The 22,393-nt window shown below is 52.3% G+C and overlaps 1 protein-coding gene across 1 annotated transcript in view; it reads left to right on the top strand.

Moving 5' to 3' along the window:
• Nucleotides 1–22,393, top strand: part of PRRX2 (paired related homeobox 2) — a 50,330-nt gene that overhangs the window by 24,851 nt on the left and 3,086 nt on the right. The window lies entirely within an intron of this gene.

The following is a 22,393-nucleotide window of genomic DNA, read 5'->3' as shown; positions in this document are numbered from 1 at the left end:
TGGATATAAGTTTTCAGCTCCTTTAGGTAAATACCAAGAAGTATGCTTGCTGGGTTGTATGGGCACAGTTGGTTTCGTTTTGTAAGAAACCACCAAACCCTTTTCTCCAGTGAATGTATCATTTTGCATTCCCACCAGCAATGAATAAGAGTTCGCGTTTCTCTGCATCCTCACCAGCACTGAATATTGTCAGTGTTCTCGATCTGGGCTATTTTAGTAGATGTGTGATGGTGTCTCACTGTTGTTTTCACTTGCATTTTCCCTAATGACACATGATGTAGAACATCTTTTCGTATGGTTAATTGCCAGCTGTGTATCTTCTTTGGTGAGGTGTCCATTGGGATCTCTGGCCAATTTTTTAGTTGGACTGTTTATAATTTAATTTTATAAAAAATTTTCTCACAATAGATAATGGTAAAAAAAAAAAAAACCGTTCTTGGGGCAAACTCTAGTAGTATTTCTATGCAGGAGGTAGAATATTGTCCCTATTTGTTTTCCTCTGTTTTTATTGAGATATAGTTGACATATGGCCCTGTATAAGTTTAAGGTGTACAGCATAATGATTTGACTTACAAACATCATGAAATGATTATCACAATAAGTTTAATGAACACCCATCATCTCATATAGATGAAAAATTAAAGAAATGAAAAAATATTTCTTGGGGATGAGAACTCAGAATTTATTTACTCTCTCAGTTTTCATATGTAACACACAGTGAGTGAGTGAGTGAGTGAAATTCGCTCAGTTGTGTCTGACTCTTTGCGACCCCATGGACTATAGAGTCCATGGAATTCTCTAGCCCAGAATACTGGAGTCGGTAGCCTTTCCCTTCTCCAGGGGACCTTCCCAACCCAGGAATCGAATCCAGGTCTTCCGCATTGTGGGCGGATTCTTTACCAGCTGAGCCACAAGGAAAGCCCAAGAATACCGGAGTGGGTAGCTTATCCCTTCTCCAGCAGATCTTCCCGACCCAGGAATCGAACTGGGGTCTCCTGCATTGCAGGCGGATTGTAAAGTATGTTTTATCATGTTGTACATTACATCCCCTCTTGCTCCTACTTTTTAAGTGTTTAGAAGTTTAGATAATTCTTCCTGCACCTCCAAGGCCCTGGACAAGGGTTTGTCTCCTGGCAATGCCGGATTGCTATGCATTAATTTCCTTAAAGAGACAGAACTAACGTGTGTGCTCAGTCACTTCAAGTGTGTGTTAGTTGATCTGTCATATTCAACTCTTTGCGACCGCACGAACTGCAGCCCGCCAGGCTCCTCTATCCATGGGATTTTCCAGGCAAGAATACTGGAGTGGGTTGCCATTTCCTTCTCCAGGGGATCATCCCGACCCAGGGATCGAACCTGTGTCTCCTGCGTTGCAGGTGGATTCTTTACTGCTGAGCCACTGGGGAAGCCCCAGAACTAACATAGCTCCCTTCAAATGGACTTTCATGACCTGTGTGGAACTTCCCAGGATGAACATGTCAGGGGCAAGGGGTGGTGAGATGGTGGCACCTGTTTGCTGTGTCCCTTGAGGTGGGAAGAGCCCTGAGCGGGGAGTGAAGCCCATATCCTCTCCCTGGCCCTGCCCAGAACTCTCTCTTCAAACCCAGCGTCAGGATTGGCAATTATTTGCCTCCTTGTCAGAATCCCCTTCCCAGGACTCCCCTGGTGATCCATTGGGTAAGACTCCACGCTCCCAATGCAGGGGACTTGGGTTCGATCCCTGGTCAGGGAACTAGGTCCTACATGCCGCAACTAAGAGTGCATACATCTCAATTAAAGATTCCAAAAACCACAACTGAGACCCGGTGCAGCCAAATAAATAAATAAATATTAGAAAAAAAATAGAATCCCCTTCCTGAGCACGTGGCAGACAAAACTAATCAAGTGCTCCTCAGAATCCTCCTTAACACAGCGTTCCAACCAGCTGTTAACAAGACTGTTACTCTGAGTGACCGGGGTGGGGGTGGGGGGGGGGATGACACCGAGATCCAGCCCTGGTCTGAGTGCTCCCTGAGGCCCTTTGCAACTCTGACTCTCTGTACAGGATGCTTCCTGGAAGGAGGTGAGCACAGACTCGCCCGTGCTCAGCTAAAACCTTCCCGACAGGAGGCAGTGTGTCTCCGTGGTTAGGAGCACATGAGCTGGAGTCTGGTACATCAGGGTGTGAGTATCAGTTCTTCCGCTAATAGGCTGTGTGACCTTGGAGAAGTTACTAGATCTCTCAGATCCTGTGTCTTCCTCTGTAAGATGGGTTGATGCTACCTGCTTCCTAACGCTGCAGGTGTGAGGATTCCACAAAGTCACCCCGTAAAGTGCCTGGAGGGCTCCACGGAGGGCAGCCCCTTTTAGATCATGGTGTCAGCACATGGCTGAGCAAAGGCCTCATGGCTGGGTCAAGCCTTTGGCCTGGAAGGTCAACATCTCGTGGGCCTCGTGGAGATCATGAGTGAAAATCACTCAGGTGTGTCTGACTTTTTGTGACCCCATGGACTATACAGTCCCTAGAATCCTCCAAGCCAGAATACTGGAGTGGAGAGCTTTCCCCTTCTCCAGGGGATCTTCCCAACCCAGGGATCGAACCCAGGTCTCCTGCATTGCAAGCTGATTCTTGACCATCTGAGCCACCAGCGAAGCCCTTGTGGAAATCAGGGCTGCTCTGCAAATTCGCAGGACTCCCTCCCCCACCACCAGCCCTGGAGTGTGGACGGAGTGCCTGCAGTCAGCACCCGTTCCAGAAGTTTCTGACTCCAGGGGAGTGAGGGGTAAAGGAAGGCTAGGAGACCCAGTTCTGTGACCGGAAATCGCCACAAGCCCTCTCGAGGAGCAGAAGAAACTGCCTTTGCAGGGAGAAAGGATGAAACGCGACGAGGCCTTGCAGAATCCGCTTCCTCCAGATTCAGCCACTTGCCCCAGGTTCCACTTGAGCAGTGTGCTTCTTTGGTTTGGTTTTCACACATCTGAGCCAGCGTCCGTTAGTCCCCCAAACCTGCCGGGGAAGAGGACTGTCTCACCATGATGGAGGGAAGGGAATCAGAGCTGAGCTGGCTCAGGACCCCCAGTTTGTCTGAGCTTCCCCTTCCTGCACCATGCTGGTCTTCCCCAGACCCCCACCTCTTTCGAGGGGGAGGGCAAGGGGTGTCCCACAAGCCAGGATCCTCTACTGTGGGACTTGGCTGAAACATAAAAAAAGGCTCCTTTCCCCGTTGGTTTCCAGTGCCCGGGCATGTCCACAGAGACCATTACAGAACTGATTACCCTCCCTCAGCCTGGGAACTTTTAAAGTGTGGTTTTGTTCGAAACCCTAGAATTTCTGACAGCCCGAGTTAACAAGCACCCCCAGCCGCTCCCCCCCCACACACCCCACAAGTGAATTCAGAGGGTATGAATGGGAAAGTTTTGAGCTTAACTCTTTCGCTGTCGTATAAGCATCTCAGAAAAAGGCTCTTCTCCCAGTTTAAGGCCGAGTGTGGCACTTTGCCATGGCCTCCTTTTCTTATAAAGTCCCCTCGGAGAAGGGGGATGCTGAAACTTAACCTGGACACAAACACAGTACTTGCCAGTGCAATTTGCAAGCACACAGGCTTAGCCCTTAGGGCTAAAGGCCATGACTAAAGTAAGCAAAAAAAGAAATAAAACAAGAGAGAAAGACAAAAACCCACCTCCACTCATGCATCCACTTTAGCCCACTCAGACCTATAACCCTGAGGGCGACTGTTAGAGGGACTGTTTTTAAAGATCATAGCCCCCCGTTAGGAGCAGAACACCTCTTATAGCCTTGAATGATTAAAAAAAGAAAGAAAGAAAGAAAGGAGCTTCTACAACTGAGCAGTTCTCTCAGCAAGAGAGGACTTGGAGTGTACCTTCCAAGATCAGGGTTTGATGTGGGGTGCGATGGGGAATAAGCATCCACCCGAATTCCTGGGAGTCCTCTGGGAGCCTCACTGCCCCCAGGTGCTTGGGTCAGAGGACCTGTCAGATAAGGGACCAGGGATGCGGGTGAGAAGAGCTTCTCCGAGAAAGGAGGGGAGGGGCGCCCCAGATGAAGGCACGTGTTTCTGCCAACTTCGGGAGACCTCGGGTCCCAGGGATGTGGATCTGTCTGGGGACTGGAGTCCAACAGTCCAGGTCTGCGGTTGCCTTCTCCCTGCGTGATCTTGGGCCAGTGACCTCTGAGCCTCAGTTTCCCGGCCTGTGAAATGGGAACCGGCGTGGTAGCAGCGTACCTGTCACAGAAGGTTATTATGCGGAGATATGCCGGGCCGGGCCGGGTCCCCGGGAGCCGGCGACACGCCCCCGGACAAGCAGGAACTACCTCTGTTACTAACGAATTTGGTTTCCCAGGATGGGGAAGGCCAGTGCTAGCTCCGACCCGGAACCCAGCGGAGGCTGGGGGAAGGGTGGGTGGGGATGGAGGCGTCGGAGGAGGAGGGAAGACAGGCGGCCGGAAGGGGGAAGGGAGGGTGGGAGCTGCGCCCCTTGCCCCCGGCCTCGCCCGTCGCGCGCCCACCCCTCCGACCGCGCCCACCTTCCCGCGCCGGCGGCCGCCTCGCTCTCGCACTGAGCTGCTTGGCGGCGGCGGGCGCGGGCCGCGCGGGGCTGGGCGCGCCGATCTATTAACGTCTGTGTGTCTGGGCCGCGGGTCTGCGGCGAGGCAGGCGCCAGGGGCTCGCCTGGAACCAGATGTGCCCCGGCGCCGCTCTGGCCGCCACCGGCGCGGCGCGCTCGCACGCACGGGCTGGCGCGCACATGGCGGGGAGGGCCGGGCGGCGGCGGGCGCGCCCGGGCGGGCACCCCCTGGGTTCCGGGGCCGACCCCAGACCCGCGGGGGCGGAAAAGCGACCTTCCCTCCGCACCCTGCCCTCCGGCCCCCGTCTGCCGGCCAGCGCTCCACCCAGATGGGCCAGTGGCCCCGGGATGCTGAGCTCCAGCGGGTGGGGTCCCCCGAGGGAAGGCTCCCTCTCGGAAGGCCCAGCCCTTCCACGCCCCCTACGAGGGCCAGGGGACTCTTCCCGCCTCGCCCCCCAAATTTGTTTTCTTAAGTTTGTGCGTAAGATTTTTTTAAAAGTTCTGAGTCAGAGCTTCCCCTAAGACGAGGAGTTTGGGCCGTGCCGAGAAATGCCAAAATAGGGGGAGGGGGGCAGGAAATGGGGCAAAGGAAATGTAGGGATTGGAGGCTTTTTGACGCATGGATTTGGACGGGGGCTTTTCACCCACGGGGCGGGTGGGGGTTGTGAAATACAAGGATTTCACTGAGGCCTCTCCCAGTTTGGCATCAGATCAGCGTCAACCGCACGATGGTTCTCAGTCCCGGTGGCGAGTCAGCCGCTTGCCCCACCCCCAGGCTGCGGCAGCCTCGGGGTGCTCTGCCGTGCCCTCTGGGCCCTCTCGGGGGTCCTGTGAAGTGACACAGAGCTGAGCCATCAGAGCTCCCAGTTGTCGGGGCCTGGGCTCCCAGCGCCCCCCTCCTGCCCCCCGCAGTGACCATTCCCAGCAGGGGAGGTTAGGAAGATGGGGGCACCGGGGAGATGGAAAGGGAATGGTTTGGTACCGCTAGATGGAGGCGGAATGGAGGGCAGAGAGAAGGCAAAGGCGCAGGGCAGTGCTGTCAGGCTGGGCAAGCCTAGCCTTGCCGCAGAGGAGGGGGCCTCACGCAAGGCTTTTGGCCGGGAGGGGGGGGGCGGTCCCCTTAGTTTGCACCCCCCCCCCCCCTGTGCTTCCTAGAAGAGTGTCTCATAGAAAACCTTTGAAGATATGTGGAAAGACTGGGTTTTCCCAGCCATTCCAGGCTTCCTTGTTCTGGAAGTGAGGAGCTAGGATGCTGAGTGGGGGGAAGGGGGTGTCAGTCCCCTTAACATTAAAACACTGAAAGAGGACTCACCGTCGTGGTCCCCAGGGGCTCAAGGTGGAGCGGGCAGAGAGCCCTGGGCAGTCAGAGTGCTCTGGCCATTTGTCAGTGCAGTGGACGCTCCAGCTCACATCGCTGTGGGGACCAGCACGTGCCCTCTTCAGGAGGAGACAGGCCCAGAGAGGACCTGTGACACGCTCAAGGTCACAGGGCTGCAAAGTGGAGGAGGTGGGATCCCAGCCCAGGCTGTGGGGCTCTGGAGATGAAACTTTGGGACTGATATCAAGTCTCCTCTGTGTTTGGGGGCCCAAGGGAGAGGGAGGGTGGTGGCCCCAGTTGGAGAGGGGATTGGGATAGCCAGCCCCCTGCCCCTTCAGTCCAGTCCAGCCGCCCCTTCCTGTCCAAGCAGACTCAGCGGCCGGGGCTCCAGCCCAGGCACCTCTTTACTGCCTCTTCTACAGGGAGGATGCCTATGGTCCTCTGGCCTTGAGCACCATACTGAAGCTTTCTCTTCGGGAGGAATTCTCTGGCGCATGTTCTGGCCCTTAAATTAAAAAAAAAAAAAAAAAAAAAAATGAGTGGGACTTCCCTGGCAGTCAAGATTCTGTGCTTCCACTGCAAGGGGGCGCAGGTTCAGTCCCTGGTTGGGAAATGAAGATCCTGCATGCTGTGTGGTGTGGCCAAAACGTAAAAAATAAATAAATAAAAATAAATAGAACCCAGTAAATTTGTTTCTGCAGATAGGAGGGTCTCAGTGGTCAAAAAAAAAAAAATCCGCCTGCCAGTGCAGGATGGGGGTTCAGTCCCTGGAGGTCAGGAAGATCCCCTGGAGAAGGAAATGGCAACCCACTCCAGTATTGTTGCCTGAAAAATCCCACGGACAGAGGAGCCTGGGGGACTGCCGTCCATGGGGTTGAAGAAGAGTTGGACACGACTGAGCATGCACGCACACACAGGAGGGCCGGGGCAGCTGGGAAGCTTGAAACGGTTTACCCGGTCTGCAGTGCACAGAAGTCGTCACGTGTTTGGGCGGGCAGAGAATTGGGACTACCTCCCCACGGGGACCCAAGTTCCATTCATTAGATCATACATGTATTTGCTCCGTATTTACTGAACACCTACTACGTGCCAGGTCCTGATGATAAAGGCTTCTCAGGCACATTCAGGGCAGCCTCCCAGTGGGAGGGCACTAGCTCTTGAGGGGAAAGTAAGTGTCCTACATGCTCTTGTTTAGGAGCAAGATTTAGGGCACCCACCCCTAATCCTCTGAAAGTCTCCACTCGACAGATGCAAACATGAGGTTTGGAGAGGTTAAGGAATTTGCCAGTAGGTGGCGTGGCTAACATATGGCAAGTCTGGGAATCAAACCTAGACCCAGCTGACTCCAAATAAATATACTAATGGCTAACGTGATTCAACACTTACTATGCCCCAGACAGTGTCTTAAGAACTTTACATATGGTAACTCTTTTAATCCCCACAAAAACTCTTGTTAGGGACACGTGTTCAGTTGTGTCCAATTCTTTGCGGGCCTCTGGACCATAGCTTGCCAGGCTCCTCTGCCCATAGAATTTTCCAGGCCAGAATACTGGAGTGGGGTGTCATTTCCTCCTCCAGCGGATTTTCCTGACCCAAGGGTAAACCCGCATCTCTTGCATCTTCTGTATTGGCAAGCGGATTCTTTACCCCTAGTTCCAGGAAGCCCTATTGGAATATATTATCTCCATTTTCCAGATGGGAAAACAGAAGCAACAGGAAAGGGGTAACTTTGGACTTCCCTGGGGATGGATGGGAATGTCCCTTTTTAACGAGCTTCCCAGGGAGTCTCGAAGCAGAGTGTCAGTGAACACTTCTTGAGAAATCTGGAAGATCTGGTATCAGCCCGTCCCCTGGGGAGCCACCAGGGTGGAGAGGGGGCAGGGCAGCCTCCAAGCGTCACGGCGGAGGCTTTGGAAAAGCTGCCTTCAAATGTTAGCAAGGTGGCCCTGAAAGAGTCAGCTGTGCTGTCCTTCGCTCAAAGCGTAAACTCGAGGACCCACAGAGAGAGGGACTGTGGCTCACTACCACAGAGAATTTTCTAGAGTCGGGGTTGACTGTCATCCCAGGGTGTGACTAGGGCCGGTTGGAGATGTCACAGGGACTTCCCTGGAGGTCCAGTGGCTAAGACTCCAAGATCCCAATGCAGGGAGACTGGGTTCAAGCCCTGGTCAGAGAACTAGATCCCATATGCCGCAGCTAAGACTTGGCGTAGCCAAATAAATTTAAAAACAAGAGAAAGAGAGAAAGATGTCACAGATGGCCCTGTGCCCAGGCTCTGTGTGCACCTTACCGATGAGGCTGGTGGGAGCCAGGACACATAGGAGGGAGTCGTTGGCACCTGGGCCCATGAGCCTGTTGTGTGGGTGTGGGCAGAACACACAGATTTGCTCAAGTAGAGCTAAGCCACAGGAAATTGGAGTGGTCTCTGCACCCGGCCCCCAGCCTTGCCCTGACTCCCAGCAGGTTGCAAGTTTCAAGAGGCTGGGAGCTCCTAAGTGGGAGAAGAAACCCTACTGGGTCCTTGGCAGCAACTTCAGCCTGGTCTGGAAATGGTTAATGAGGGCACCTTCTGCTGCCAGGTGCCAGCCACTCTGGGGGCAGACAGACGAGACATTAGCCTCCGCTTCATCACTGCTTGGCTGTGTGACCTGGGTCAGCTACTTCACCCCGCTAAACCTCACTGTCTGTGATGGAGAGCAAGGCTTACTCACAGCGCCATCTGCGCTGGAGAAGGCAGGGCTTTGTAACACAGTGCCAGGCACACAGTAAGAGTTTAGTAAGTGGAAGCCAAAAAAGAAAGTGGAGGGGAGGGGCGGCTCTGTCCTCGCCACCAGCAGAAACACTCGAGACAGCCTGGAGCTTCTCTGAGCCGAGCCTCAAACTCACATTTTCCAGCATGCCTGGAACTCAGATGGGTCATAAAAACCTGCAGCGATGCTTTAAAGGTCAGCCTCTCTGGGAGCACAGCACTGCCCCAGAGCCGGGTCAGGGGAGGTCCCGCCAGCCTTGGAAGAGGGGCAGATGGGCACTGCCTTTGTCTCAGCTGCTATCTCTGGCGGGGGAGGGGGAGTCTGTGCAGGGGACCCCAAGGTGAAACAGGGACAAAGGGGCAGGTTCTTCTGGAGCACAAAAGCTGATTTTCCATCAAGCTGACTTTTAATTTTTTTTTAATGTTTTTAATTAATTTATTTATTATTTTTGGTTGCCCCCGGTCTGCGTTGCTGTGTGGGCTTTCTCTGGTTGAACTTTCTTGGTGGCTCAGACGGTAATCTGCCCGCCGTGTGGGAGACCCAGGTTCCATCCCTGGGTGAGGAAGATCCCCTGGAGACAGAAATGGCTACCCACTCCAGTATTCTTGCCTGGAGAATTCCACGGACAGAGGAGTCTGGCAGGCTACACAGTCCATAGGGTCCCAAAGAGTCAGACGCGACTGAGCGACTAACACACAACTGGCTGAGGCAGGAAGGGGCTACTCCTCACTGTTGCTCTTGGCTTTCTGATTGCGGTGGCTTCTCTTGTTGTGGGGCACAGGCTCTAGAGCATGTGGGCTCAGTAGTTGTGACTTAGTTGCCCTGAGGCATGTGGGCTCTTCCTGGACCAGTGTCGCCCGCATTGGCAGGCAGAATCTTACCCACTGCGCCACCAGCGAAGTCCTCAAGCTGACTTTTTAGCATAGGGTCTCCGAACACGATTCAGAAAGTCTATGAACCATGCCCCCCGCCCCAAGGTGTGTGCAAACTTCTGTGTGCACCTGTGTTTTTCTGGGGAAAGTGGAAGTGTTAGTCGCTCAGTCGTGTCCAACTCTTTGCAGCCCCATGGACTGTAGCCCACCAGGCTTCTCTGTCCATGGAATCCTCTGGGCAAGAATACGGAAGTGGATAACCATTCCCTTCTCTGGAGGATCTTCCCAACCCAGGGACTGAACCCAGGTCTCCTGCATTGCAGGCAGATTCTTTACCATCTGAGCCAGCAGGGAAGGGTCCATAGAAATCCTTATATTCCTCCAAGGGCTCATGATTGACATAGGGGAAGAACCAATGAGTCAGGGCCTAGGTTTCATTTTGAAAAAGTGCTAGTGAGGGCAGTGGGCATCTGTGTAGCCCACTGCATTTAGCATGTTCTCGGGAAAGCCCTGGACTATTCCACGTTCTCTGTGCCACCTTGAGAGGGAGGTATAGACTCTCGTCCCAGTGCACAGATGGTGAGATGGAGCACCCAAGAGGGGAGCTCTCTTGACTAAGGACACACAGGGCGATGTTTTCCTCCATCGCAGATACTCGGGGGAGGCAGCCATTGGCTCTGTGGTGGGTTTGCCCTGCCCTCTGCCAACCACGCCCTGTTGCTAGGTCAAGGATGCCCTCTGCACCCACTCCCCAGGGACCCCAGAAACAGAGCAGGAAGGAGGAAAATGCATGTCCTCAGGTTTGGACATCAGTGGACAGGACTTGGGGTGTTACTGCCTTGCTGGAAGCCCTTTGGCTAAGTCACCGCCCCCCCCCCCCCACATGCCTCAGTTTCCCCACTGGCAACATGAGGGACTTTGACAGATAATCTGTAAGGTGCCTTCAAGTCTGAGTCCTGAGAAGACAAACGTAACAGACCTGAGATCCCAGAACTGTTTGCAGCTTTGTTTCAGAATCAGGTTACACAGAGTCGGACTGCCCCTGCGCCTGGCCCCCAGGCTCTGCCCCGACTCCCAGCAGGTGCTGGCCATGGGCTTCAAGAGGCCCGGGAACTCGGGCTGGGAGAGGAAACCCCACACTGAGCCCTGAGCAGCAACTTCACCCTGGTCTGGAAATGGTTAATGAGCTTTCCTCCAGATACCAGCCCCTTATTAAAATGTAGGTTTTACAATAAATCTGGCGTTTGGCCACCAACCTTAGATTAAAACCAGACGGAACAGACGCTAACCCCCTTCTCAGATCAAATTTTGAGCAAAGGGCTGCTCTTCTTCCTTCCGATGGACTCCCTAACCCTCAATCCCCTATGCACCCCCATTCCAACCATGTGCCCCCAATTTATGGAGCTCTGTTTGGGGATCTCGAAAGCAGAGAAGGCTGGGCTGAATTTCTGGTTCCTGGGGCCCTGAGATGGGAGGTGATCAGGTCCCGGACCCAGAGGTTTTGGGGACACCAGGGGAGGTTCCGGGGACCCCAGAGCCTTTGAGATTGCCAGCTATGTCTGGCTTCTGACCTCCCACCCTTCTTTGTGCCTGAGAATAGGATACACATGCTCTGTCTGGTAGCTACATCCCTTCTCCCCGCTTGGGCCCAGTCATCCCATTTGTCAAAGTCCCCTGGGACTCTGAAGATGTTTTGGTCCCACCCATCTGCCTCTGGCAGCCCCACACGAAGACATTCTGTCCCTAGAACCCCTCCTTGTGGCTGCTGTCTTTCTAAGCATTTCTGCAAAGACCCTGACCTGGTGGCTTTGGGGCTTCCCATGCAGGATTGAGCCCCCGCCCCACTCGCTATCACTGTCTTCCCTGGGTCCGCCCACCGCCCCCCAAGCATACAGGAGTCTTCTTTCCTTGCTATTCTCAGCCAATCCCCGTATCTGTCTCTGCCTCCTCCCATTTTTCTGTGTTCTTCTTGTATAACAACTTTTTGAAACATAATTCATGTACCATACAATTCACCCATTTAAAGCATACAATCCACTGATTTTTAGTTTATTCAGTTGTGCAGCCATCACCACAATCGATTTGAGAATATTTTCATCACCCAGAAAGCATCCCTGCACACTTTAGTTCTTACCCCACACCAATCCCCATCTCCACTAGCCGCCCCCCCAACAGCCTGGCAAACACTAATCTACTATTTGGGGCAGTTCATACGAGTGGAATCTTACATTCTGCGCCCTTCTGCCAATGGCACCATCTTCTTTCATTCAACATAATGGCACTGGTGGTAAAGAATCCACCGGCCAATACAGGAGAGGCAAGAGATACAAGTTCGATGGAGTAGGAAATGGCAGCCTGCTCCAGTGTTCTTGCCTGGAGAATTCCATGGAGAGAAGAGCCTGGTGGGCTACAGTCCACGGGTTTGCAAAGAGTCGGACAGGACTGAGTGACCGAGCACACACAGAATATTTTCCACGGCCGTTCGCTTGTGGCATGGGGCAGTACTTCATTCCTTTTGACAGTCGAATAATATTCCATTGTATGGGTATTGGTGTACACATTAGTGGATGGACCTTTTGGGTTGTTCCACTTTGGGGGCTATTATGAGTAATACTGCTATGAACATTCATTCATATCCAAGTTTTTGTGTGGACATATGTTTTCATTTCTCTTGAGTATATAACTGAGAGTGGACTCACTGGGTCATATGCTGACTCTATTTTTAACACTTTGAGGAGCTGCCAGGCTGTTTTCCAGAGCGGCTGCATCACTTTACATTCCTATCAGCTGTGGCTAGAAGTTCTGATTCCACTGCCTTCTTGCCACCACTTGTTACTGTTTCTTTTGATTCTAGCCGTCCTAGTGGGTATGGAGTGCTATCTCGTTGTGAATTTTGCTTTGCTTCGCCATCAGTTACCCTGATGGCTAATGATGTTGAGCATCTTTTCTTGTCCTTATTGGTCATTTGTATATCTTACTTGAAGAAATGTCTATTCAGGTCATTTGTTCACTTTTATTTATTTTTGTAAAATATTTATGTATTTATTTGGCTGCACCGGGTCTTAGTTGCGGCATGTGAACTCTTGGTTGCAGTGTGTGGGATCTAGTTCCTTGACCGGGGATGGAGCCTGGGCCCCCTGAATTGGGAGCGTGAAGTCTTAGCCACTGGACAACCAGGGAAGTTCCCATTTGCTCATTTTTTAATTGGATTGTTTGTCTTTTTGTTGTTGAGTTACAAGAGTTCTTAACATCTTCTAAATACAGGTCTCTTACCAAATATATGATTTGTAAGTAGTTTTCCTATCCTGTGAGTTGCCTTTTAACTCTCTTGATGGTGTTCACAAAAGTTTTTGATTTGAAGAGGTCTGGTTTCTCTTCTGTCCTTTAATTCCTTGTACTTTTGGTGTCATATCTAAGAAACCATTGTCTGGCCCTTTTGAAGGTGAAAGGAAGTGGCTTTGGAACTTGACACTTTTCATCCTTGTTTGGAAGGAGTCCTTCCCTCATTTATATAATCATTCATTCAGAAATGTTTCTAAAACCAAACTACTTGCCCAGTGCTGGGGATACAGCATGACAAGGCAAACCCATCCCCTGCCTTCCTAGAGCTTAGAATGAAATGAAAGAGACAGGCGTGAAGCAGGTAATGAAAACAGAAGAATGACTTAATTACAGATGTGTGGGAGAGAGAGAGGGCCCAGAAGCCTGTACCAAGGAGATGTGTCTGGTCTGGGGGCTGAAAAAGACCCCAAGGACAGGCACCTAGTCTGAAATTAAAGGCAGGGATGCATTTGCCAGGCAAAAGGGGTGCAGGGCTCCAGGCAGAGGGAACAGCATGTGCAAAGGCCCTGAGGTGACGGGAGTTCATGCTGCCCAGTAAGGCAAGTTCCCCCGGCACACTTGCCCCTCCACTAGGGCTTCTTGGGGCGTCCGGTGGCCTGATGGAAGTGTGTGCAGCATGCCATGTCCTTAGTGCATGCACAGAAGAGGTTCTAGACTCTAGGGAGAACCAGATGCATTGCAGCTGCCTCCAGGACTCTGCTGATATTTCGAGAGGACATGCGAGGGCCTCCCCAGCCTCCTCCAGACTCCAGGGTCAGCCCAAGCCTCACTGAGCCCTCCTTGTAGATACACTGGTTACTGTGCAGGCTGGGAAGGCCTAGGGGTACAGCAGTCCCAGATGGGGGTGGCCTGTGACCCCTGGCTTCTCATATGCTGTCTGAGGCCTGTGAGGCCATAGGGACATGGGTAGGTCTCCGGGGCACCTCGCTTCCCCCTTAAGACCCAGTGTGTCTTCCTTCCTCACGTTCTCCTTCTTCAGACTGGTAGGTATAAAAGTGGATCAGCAGCTTGGGGTTTTGTTCAGAATTATTGAGATGAAACATCCTTGGAGGGGTGGCTGGGCAGTGGTTGTTGGTGGCTGACTCCCCAGCCCACCGCCCCAAGCCCCTGCCCCCTGCCCTGTGACATTTGCTGTCATGACTCAGCCCTGGCCAGGCCTCTGTAGCTCTGCAAGGAAGATCCTGGACCCTGGAGACAGCCCAGGACAGGAGCAGACTCTGAAGTCTTCCCACACATTTCCAGTGCCGCCCCATTCATTTGTTCATCTCTTCATTTGTTCATTCACTTACATTCAACAAATATTTGTGCAGAGTTTGCCTTGGGTGGCTTTCCTGCTGGCTCAGATGGTAAAAAAATTTGCAATGTGGGAGACCCAGGTTCAATCCCTGGGCCAGGAACATCTTCTGGAGAAGGAAATGGCTACCCACTTCAGTATTCTTGCTTGGAGAATTCCGTGGACAGAGGAATCTGGTGGGCTACAGTCCATGGGGTCACAAAAAGTCAGACACAACTGGGCGACTAACACTTCCTACCTTGGACCAGGCCCTGTGATGGGTCCCAGGGAGTCAGAAAATAGTTGTTTCAGTCCCTGACAGACAAATGACCCTACATTTACCCTACAGCATGACAGAGCTGTGATGGGGGTGGGGTGTCTGGGATGGCTTCCTGGAGGAGGTGGCATTCTGCTGAGAGCTGAAGGTGAGCAGGGAGGCAGAGAGAAGTGGCAAGTCCAGGAACGGAATGGGCAGGAGTCCACAGGGAGAGGATGTGCCTGTCTGGTGTAAATACTGGCCTCAGGAGAACACTAACCTGGAACATCTCTGAAACCACTGGGGCCCCTGTCCTGGCACTGCCCACCTTGGGGGCCTGGGGGGTCCCATCCAGTAGATAGAACCAGAAACCCCTCAAGAGGAAGGCCCCATCCCTCTGTCAAGGTCACTGTCAGTTTGCTCAGGGCTGGACTGGGGGCTGGGGCTATCTCTTCCCTCCCTTCTTGCTGCCGAGAGGCTACCAGGGGTCTAGTAAGAAAAAGAATGGGTCTGGGGTTTGCAGAGGGAAAGCTCTCACTTGCTATGTGACCCTGGGTAGGTCCCAGCCCCTCTCTGGGCCCCCCTTCTGTCTTCTCTGTGAGGCAGTGACACCCCGCCCCCCTTCTCGAGGTTGCTGGGGGCCTCCAGGGAGTAATGCTGGAAAGTCCGCCTCGGTGACCTCACTGACTGCTCCCACTTGTGCCTTAGCCTTGATCCCTGTGTGTGCCGGACAGAGGCCGGCTGGTCCAAGCGTGAAAGTGGCTCTTGGCTCCTTGCTTGAGATTCTGGGAGTGGGGTGGGGCTGGCCTCCTGGGGAAGCCCCTGGAAGCCCAGGTTTCCTTCTCCAGAGGGCTCCAGGGTCCACGCTTCTCCTTCCTCCTCCCTCCTGCCCATCCTTCCTCTCTTCCTTCCAATGTGAGTGGTGCGTGTGGGGCCCTGCCCAACCCTGGCTCTGCCCTCACAGGCGTCACAGGCTGGGCACCCCCTTGGCCCTTCTCAAAGCTACCCTGCCCTGCATACCGCTCCCAGCTGCCCCCTGGCCTGTGTGCTGGGGACTCCAGCACAGACCCCAGCTTTAGAGATGCTCCTGTTGCCTTCAACCCCCTCTTCTTGGCTGACCATTCACCCTAAGCCCCTGGAGAGACCCCCACCCTGCCCAGGATCCCTCTACATGAGGACCTGGGGGTACTCATCAGGCCGGCTGCCCATGCCAAGGTGGTAAGAAGCCTGGCCTCTGGACCAATCTGCAGATTTAAGTTCCTGTCCCAGCCTTTACTGGCCACATGGCTTTGACAGGTTGTTTAAACCCCCTGTGCCTCAGTTTCCCCTTCTGTAAAAATCAGGCTAAGAGCACCCAGGTCGGATGCTTATGAGGGTTCAGTGAAGTGGTTCCTATTACCTCCATTTCTCAGGGGGATTCCTGGGGCTGGGATGGAATAAAGGCTTCACCCATGGCCACTCTGCTGGTGAGCCAGGCCCAACCTGCAGTCCTAAACCCCGGCCTCCTTCACCACCTCTGTTCCCTGTTACTTCGTATCTGATTTTCTCCCAAGGCTCTCCTGGTGGCCCTGGAATCAGGGATGCTTCCTGGAAGGCAGGTAAGGATACAGATTCCAGAACTCCTGTCTGAGCCCCACTCCTAGGGGTCTTTCAAAGGAACCCAGCTCTCTACCAAGAAACCTGGGTGTTTGGGGGCACAGCCTCCATGCACCCCCCCACCTCCACTTCCTTCCCCAGACTCTTCTGGCTGTAAGTATTTCTGCAGCCTCGAAACTCCTTTGACCAAGGCCCAGTGTTAATTTGTTAAATCCACATCGAGGTCCTGGGGACCCGTTGTTTATTTTTGTGAACGTGTTGGCAGAGATCACATTTGGGGTGGGGGAGGCCGCTTATTCGGTCGGAATAAATGCTAATTAATAAAAGCTATTTATTTGAGTTGGAGCTAGCCGTGGCCCCAGGGTCAGGCACAAACTGACTATTTGAAGGAAAAACAAACAGAGAGTGTCTCTCAACAGCTTGAGAAAGGCAGAAACGAAGAGGCCGGGTTTATTTGTCTTAGGAAGAATTTGCAGTTAATTCCCTCCAGACTATTTAGACCCTTAAATTACATGGAATAAGAAAAACCATGGGTGCAGGGGAAGGAGCCAGGAACACTTGATCATTTGGCTGAGAGCAGAGTTTTTAAATGTCTTTGGCCTGAAGTCAGCCAAGTAAATGGTATGTGTGAAATAATTTAATGGCAGAAAATGGTGCAGCAGTCACTTTTTCTCGCTGTAATGTAACGAGAGAGACAGCGTGGCCCGTCTCCCCTATCTGAGTCCGTTTATCTTTCCCTGGACTCAGCCCCTCACGATAGCCCCTAAAGAGCCCAGGTCAATGGAAGTGGTTTCAGGCTTTATTTTCAATCCCAGAACTTTGACTGAACAAAAGGAAACTTCGGGCACAGCCCTGATTGGAACAGACCTGGCCCCAGTGCTCGCTGGTCCAAGGCTTCAAGAGTATTTATTTATTTTCCAAATGCTTGAAGCTCTAGCGTGGAACCCCCAGAGGACACACGCCCACCACATCCACTTTTCAGGGGGCGATTCAGGAACTCGTGGTAACGAACATCCGGCGCATCCGCTGAGAAGCAAAGTGCAGCCCGAGTGTGAGCCCTGGCTGAGGCCAAAGCTGTGGGTTCGAGTCCTGGGTCACCTCCAAGACGCCTCCTAAATCTTCCACATCCTCAACGGCCTCTCCTTAGCCTCTGCCCGCAGCTGGGATTGGAAGCAGCTTTCTGCTGGGGGCTGGGCTGAAGGAGAAAGATCCTTGTTTTTGAGGGGTGGGGGGGGGAAGTGGGTAAGGGCAGGAACTTCCCTGGAGGCCCAGTGATTAAGACTTTGCGCTTCCAACGCAGGGGGCGCAGGTTCGATCCCTGGTCTGAGAATGAAGATCCCACGTGGTGTGCAGCACGGCCAAAAGCCATGTTAAGCGCACTGAGCATTTATGGAGCAATGACTGCGCTCCTGGCATTCCGTTAAACTCAGCTCCTCCGGGAACTTTGTGTGACCCTGGGCAAGCCGCGGTCCTGCAGGACTCCCAGAAGTGAGGTCTTCCCCCCTGGGGGGCCAGGATGGAGTCTCGAGGACATTTCCACAGTGGTGAGATGACATGATCCATGATGTCTCCCAGAGCTGGGACCGAGAGTGTGACCCCCCGGCACTGGCATCACCTTCCCTGGGAACCAGGAAGATGAGGGAAGATGACCCGAGCAGAGACAAACTCACACCCCGGGCTGCCTGAGTCTCCCCACAGGCACGTCCCAGCTCTGTGATCTTGGGTCAACCTCTCAGAGCCTCAGTTTCCCAGTGTGTGAAATGGGATAACACCTCGTAGGGCAGATGCTGGGGTCCAGTGGATGGGAGCATATGCAACACTGGCCGCTGTTCCTGCCCAAACCCACTTTTGTTGAGCGCGTTCCACCGCAGCTGCCCTGATGGAGAGAAGTGACTCCAGACCAGCTGGGGTGAGGGGTGTGAGTGGGGTTGCTGGAGCAGGGGGTGTAAATCCCTTGCCTGAGGGTTTTGGCTCCAAGGCTCCAGCAGTTTAGCCAAAGAGCAGAGTTGTTTCTTCCGGCACCCCCTTGGCGGGGGCCAAGGCTGCAGAATGGTTTTCATTTCAACACCCTCCGTTTTGAATTGCTCAGAAATTTCCCGAAAAAGTCTCCTTTTTTGGCTGAAAGGCCTCCTGCGTTGGGTCTGTGCCCAAGCAGCATTGCCTAAAGGGGAGGCGGAAATCGGCTCACGATGGCTGGTGTTCCAGAAGCTTCCGTCCGCTCTCTGGGGTCTTGATCACACAGGTTTTCAGCGCTCGAGCCTTGATATTTCGGTGTAAGGTTTCTTCCCGCTCAAGGGGATGAGGGGCGGGGGTGGAGAGACATTCACAGCCACCAGACATTCTCATCCATCTTCACCTTTTCTCGGCGGAAAGGGGTGAGGAGTGAAGATTGAAGCAGGTCCAGGAGACGAGGCCAGCTTGCTCCGTGTTCCCTGCCACCGCCTACCCCGTTCCCACATGTGTCCTGTGTTTTTAGTACTTCCCAAAGGGGAAAAGTACTGGACTTCCAATTCCTGGTCCTCCCTCCAAACCAGGGCCTCTCTCCCTCGGCGCTATGCACATGGTGAACCAAAGAATTCCCTGATCCAGGGTCTGTTCTGGGCACTGAAGAGTACTTAGCAGCAGTCCCAGTCTCTACCGCCATCCTAGGAGCACCATCTGCCTCAGTCCTGACCATCAAAAATGTCTCCAGACATTGCCAGATGTCCCCTGGAGGCTAAATTGCCCTCGATTGGGAACCACCACTCCAAACCCTTAAGGTCATCTTTTCCCAGGAAACCCTGCCTGCTTCTGCTTGACAACTCCCCCCACCACCCCCACCCCATGCAGCCATTCCCGGACTCATGAAACAATTTGCCCTCCAATCCAATCAGCTGGTTGCTCAAGAGTCAGTAAACTCTGCGAACGTGGGAGCGTTCAAAAGTCAGGATTGAATGGTATCTGTGGCCAGGCCTGGAATGTTCTAGATGCTAAGCTGAACAACTCAGCATCATGTGAAGAACGTAGGATGTGATCAAACCAGTCTGTCCTAAAGGAAATCAATTCTGAATATTCACTGGAGGGACTGATGCTGAAGCTGAAGCTCCAATACCTCGACCACCTGGTGCGACAAGCTGACTCATTGGAAAATCTTTCCCTGATGCTGGGAAAGATTGAGGGCAGGAGGAGAAGGGGACGACAGAGGGCCAGATGGTTGGGTGGCATCACCGACTCGATGGATGTGAATTTGAGCAAGCTCCTGGAGATGGTGAAGGATAGACAGAGAAGCCTGGCATGCAGCAGTCCATGGGGTCACAGAATTGGACACAGCTGAGTGACTGAACAACAACATAAAGGGAATATGTAACTGGGGAAGCAAAAATGCAAGATGTGTCCCCAAATCCAGAAGGTTATCCACACCCTCTGTTGACCCACCTGGGAGCAAAACTGGCCTTCCTGTCCACTGCTGCTGGGAACCCTGGATGGGGGCCTTGCTATAGCTAGCATTTTACTCACTGGCCCAACAATCCCAATTCTAGGAATCTGTCCCAAATATTCACTGGCAAAAGTAGAAAATCATGTTTGCACGAGGTTATTCACTGTGGTGTTCTTCTGAGTTGCAAAAGATTGGAAACACACCACCTGCCAATCGATAAGGCTCTGGTTTTAGTTGAAGAAACCATAGTTTAGGGGTTTCCCTGGTGGTCCAGTGGTGAAGACTCTGCACTCCCAATGCAGAGGAGGCCTGGGTTCGATTCTGGGTCTGGAAACTAGATCCCGCGTGCCACAACGGAAAGATCCCGCACAGCCGAATAAGTAAATAAGTGAAATATTTTTAAAAACATAGTACGTTTGCACAACTGAGTGGTAGGGGGCTGTATGCAGGACTTTCTGAACTGGGTGGAGAAATCCCTGGGAGGTATTGCTCACTGGGAACAAAGAGAGGGGCCCAGCAGTCTGTAGTCTGCTAGCTTCCAATAGAAGAGCGGGATAAAATACTGGACTTGAAAAAAAATTGCAAGAAGCAATGCTGAAAGGATAAAGCAAAGACGAATTTTAAAATGGTTCTGACAGGTGGAAGGTGGGATAGTGAAAGTGGTAAAGTCACTCAAAGTCAACCACTAAAAGGAACGAAATAGGGTCATTTGTAGAGTCGTGCTTATAAATTATTTTAAAATCACACGTGTAATTTTGTAAAGCTTGGGGAGCAGAGTCAGGAACAGGGAGTCATTAACTTTTGCTTTGTCCCACCCTGTGTTGTTTGAATCCGTTACTGCAACAACAGATGACGGTTAGTGTTACTGTGACAACTGTTTCGGTTCTTTTCGACCCCATGGAATAGTCCATGGAATTCTGCAGGCCAGAATACTGGACTGGGTAGCCGTTCTCTTCTCCAGAGGATCTTCCCAACCCAGGGATCGACCCCAGGTCTCCTGCATTGCAGGCAGATTCTTTACCAGCTGAGCCACCAGGGAAGGAGGGAAGAAAAGGAAAAGTACAGATCAGTGCATATGATGCAAATAAAGAAGGCTGGTTCGCTGGCCTGGGTTGGAGCGGTCTCAGGAGTATAGTAAATAGGAGAGGCATGTTGCAGCACCAGTGTGTTCAGCGTGATCTCATACTTGTCAGCTTTTTAAATTTTATTTTGTTGGAGTATAATTGCTTTGCAAAATTGTATTCGTTTCTGCTGTATGATGAAGTGAATCAGCTGTAAGTATCCATATATCCCCTCCCGCTTGGACCTCCTCCTCCCCAGCCACCCCATCCCACCCCTTAGGGCATCACAGAGCACTGAGCTGAGTCTCCTGTGCTTCACAGCAGGTGCCCACTAGATATCTAGTTTACACATGGTAGTGTATATATGCCCTGGAGGAGGGCATGGCAACCCACTCCGGTGTGCTTGCCTGGAGAATCCCCGGGAAGAGGCGGCTGGTGAGCTGCAGTCCACGGGGTGGCAGAGGGTCGGACACGACTGGGCAGCTCAGCGAGCACAGCACAGGCCACGCGTGTCCGTCCAGCCTCCCGGCTCCTCCCGCCCTTCCTCCGGCCCCGTGTCCTCATCTGTTCTCCACGTCTCTGCTCCTACCCTGGAACATGTTCGTCTGTAACACTTTTCTAGATTCCACATATGTGCCTTAATACATGATATTTGTTTTTCTCTTTCTGGCTTATTCAGCCTGTATGGCCGACCGTGGGTCCACCCACATCTCTATAAATGACCCTGTTTCGTTCCTTGACACATGTACCGTGATATTCATTGCAGCACTATTTAAATGGCCAGGACATGGCAACAACCCAAATGTTCAACAACAAATGAGTGGAGAGAGAAGACGTCGTGTGTGAACACAATGGAATATTACTCAGTCACTAGAAGGAATGGAATAGGGTCATTTGTAGAGTCATGCTTGTAAATCATTTTAAATTCACATTTGTAATTTTGTAAAGCTTGGGGAGTAGAGTCAAGAGAAGGGGGTCATTACTTTTACTTTGTCCTTTTCTGTGTTGTCTGGATCTGTTACTGTGACAGTGATGTTACTTGGTTATTAGAATATACTTTGTTTTAACATGAAATCTCCAAATTCTTTAATTTGATGAAGTATCTTTTTTTAAAAGTACAGTGGATTTACAATGTGTTAATTTCTGGTGTACAGCAAGGTGATTCACTTATACCTGTACATTTTCTTCTTCATATTCTTTTCCCATTATGCTTAATTATAGGATATTTAATATTGTTCCCTGTGCTATACAGTAGGAGCTTGTTGCTTACCCATAAAATGCACATTTTTAATAAGAAAATAAGATACACAAGGAAGTACTGAATTGCACAGTGTTGGTTCTAAGTGCCCAGTGAATGCAATGGAGGAGACAGAATTCCGTGTGCACTCAGGTGATCAGGGAGGGCTCCCTGGAAGAGTGAGCAATGAGCTGGGCTCTTCAGGATGAAGGGTCAGCAGTTTAACCCCTGGGTAAAATTGGAATGCGGAAACAGCAGGTGAACTCCCCCTGGTCCTCTGTAGATGGGGCATGAGGAGGCGAATAGCACCCGCCTCGGTTTTTGTGAGCATCCAGTGTCTGTGGGTGTTAAAAAGCCTCCCTGTATGCAGTGGGCTCTCAGAACTGTGACTTTCACTGCGCCTTTTTATACATTACTATAATTCAACAACAAATGCCCATGGCGCTTGACCACATCCCAGAGTCTGAGCCAGCTTCTAGGACGGGTAGATGCCTCTGGCCCTCCCTGCCCAGGTCCGTTGTCCCCTCACGGCAGCAAGTGTGTCCCCTGGCTCCCCAGGAGGGGGACCCTGGCCGCTTTGGTTCGCGTTTATCTCCCCAGGCCTTAGCCCTGTGCCTGCCACTTCGGAGGTGCTCAGTATGTGTGTTGTAGAATGAATGGATGGATGGATGAAGAAATTGACAAAGGAGTGAATTAAAGGGTCCTGC

The sequence above is a fragment of the Muntiacus reevesi genome, chromosome 3 (genome assembly GCF_963930625.1).
Source record: "Muntiacus reevesi chromosome 3, mMunRee1.1, whole genome shotgun sequence".
Lineage (NCBI taxonomy): Eukaryota > Metazoa > Chordata > Mammalia > Artiodactyla > Cervidae > Muntiacus > Muntiacus reevesi.
The sequence above is the reverse complement of the archived record's forward strand: the minus strand, read 5'-3'. Positions and strand labels throughout refer to the sequence as shown.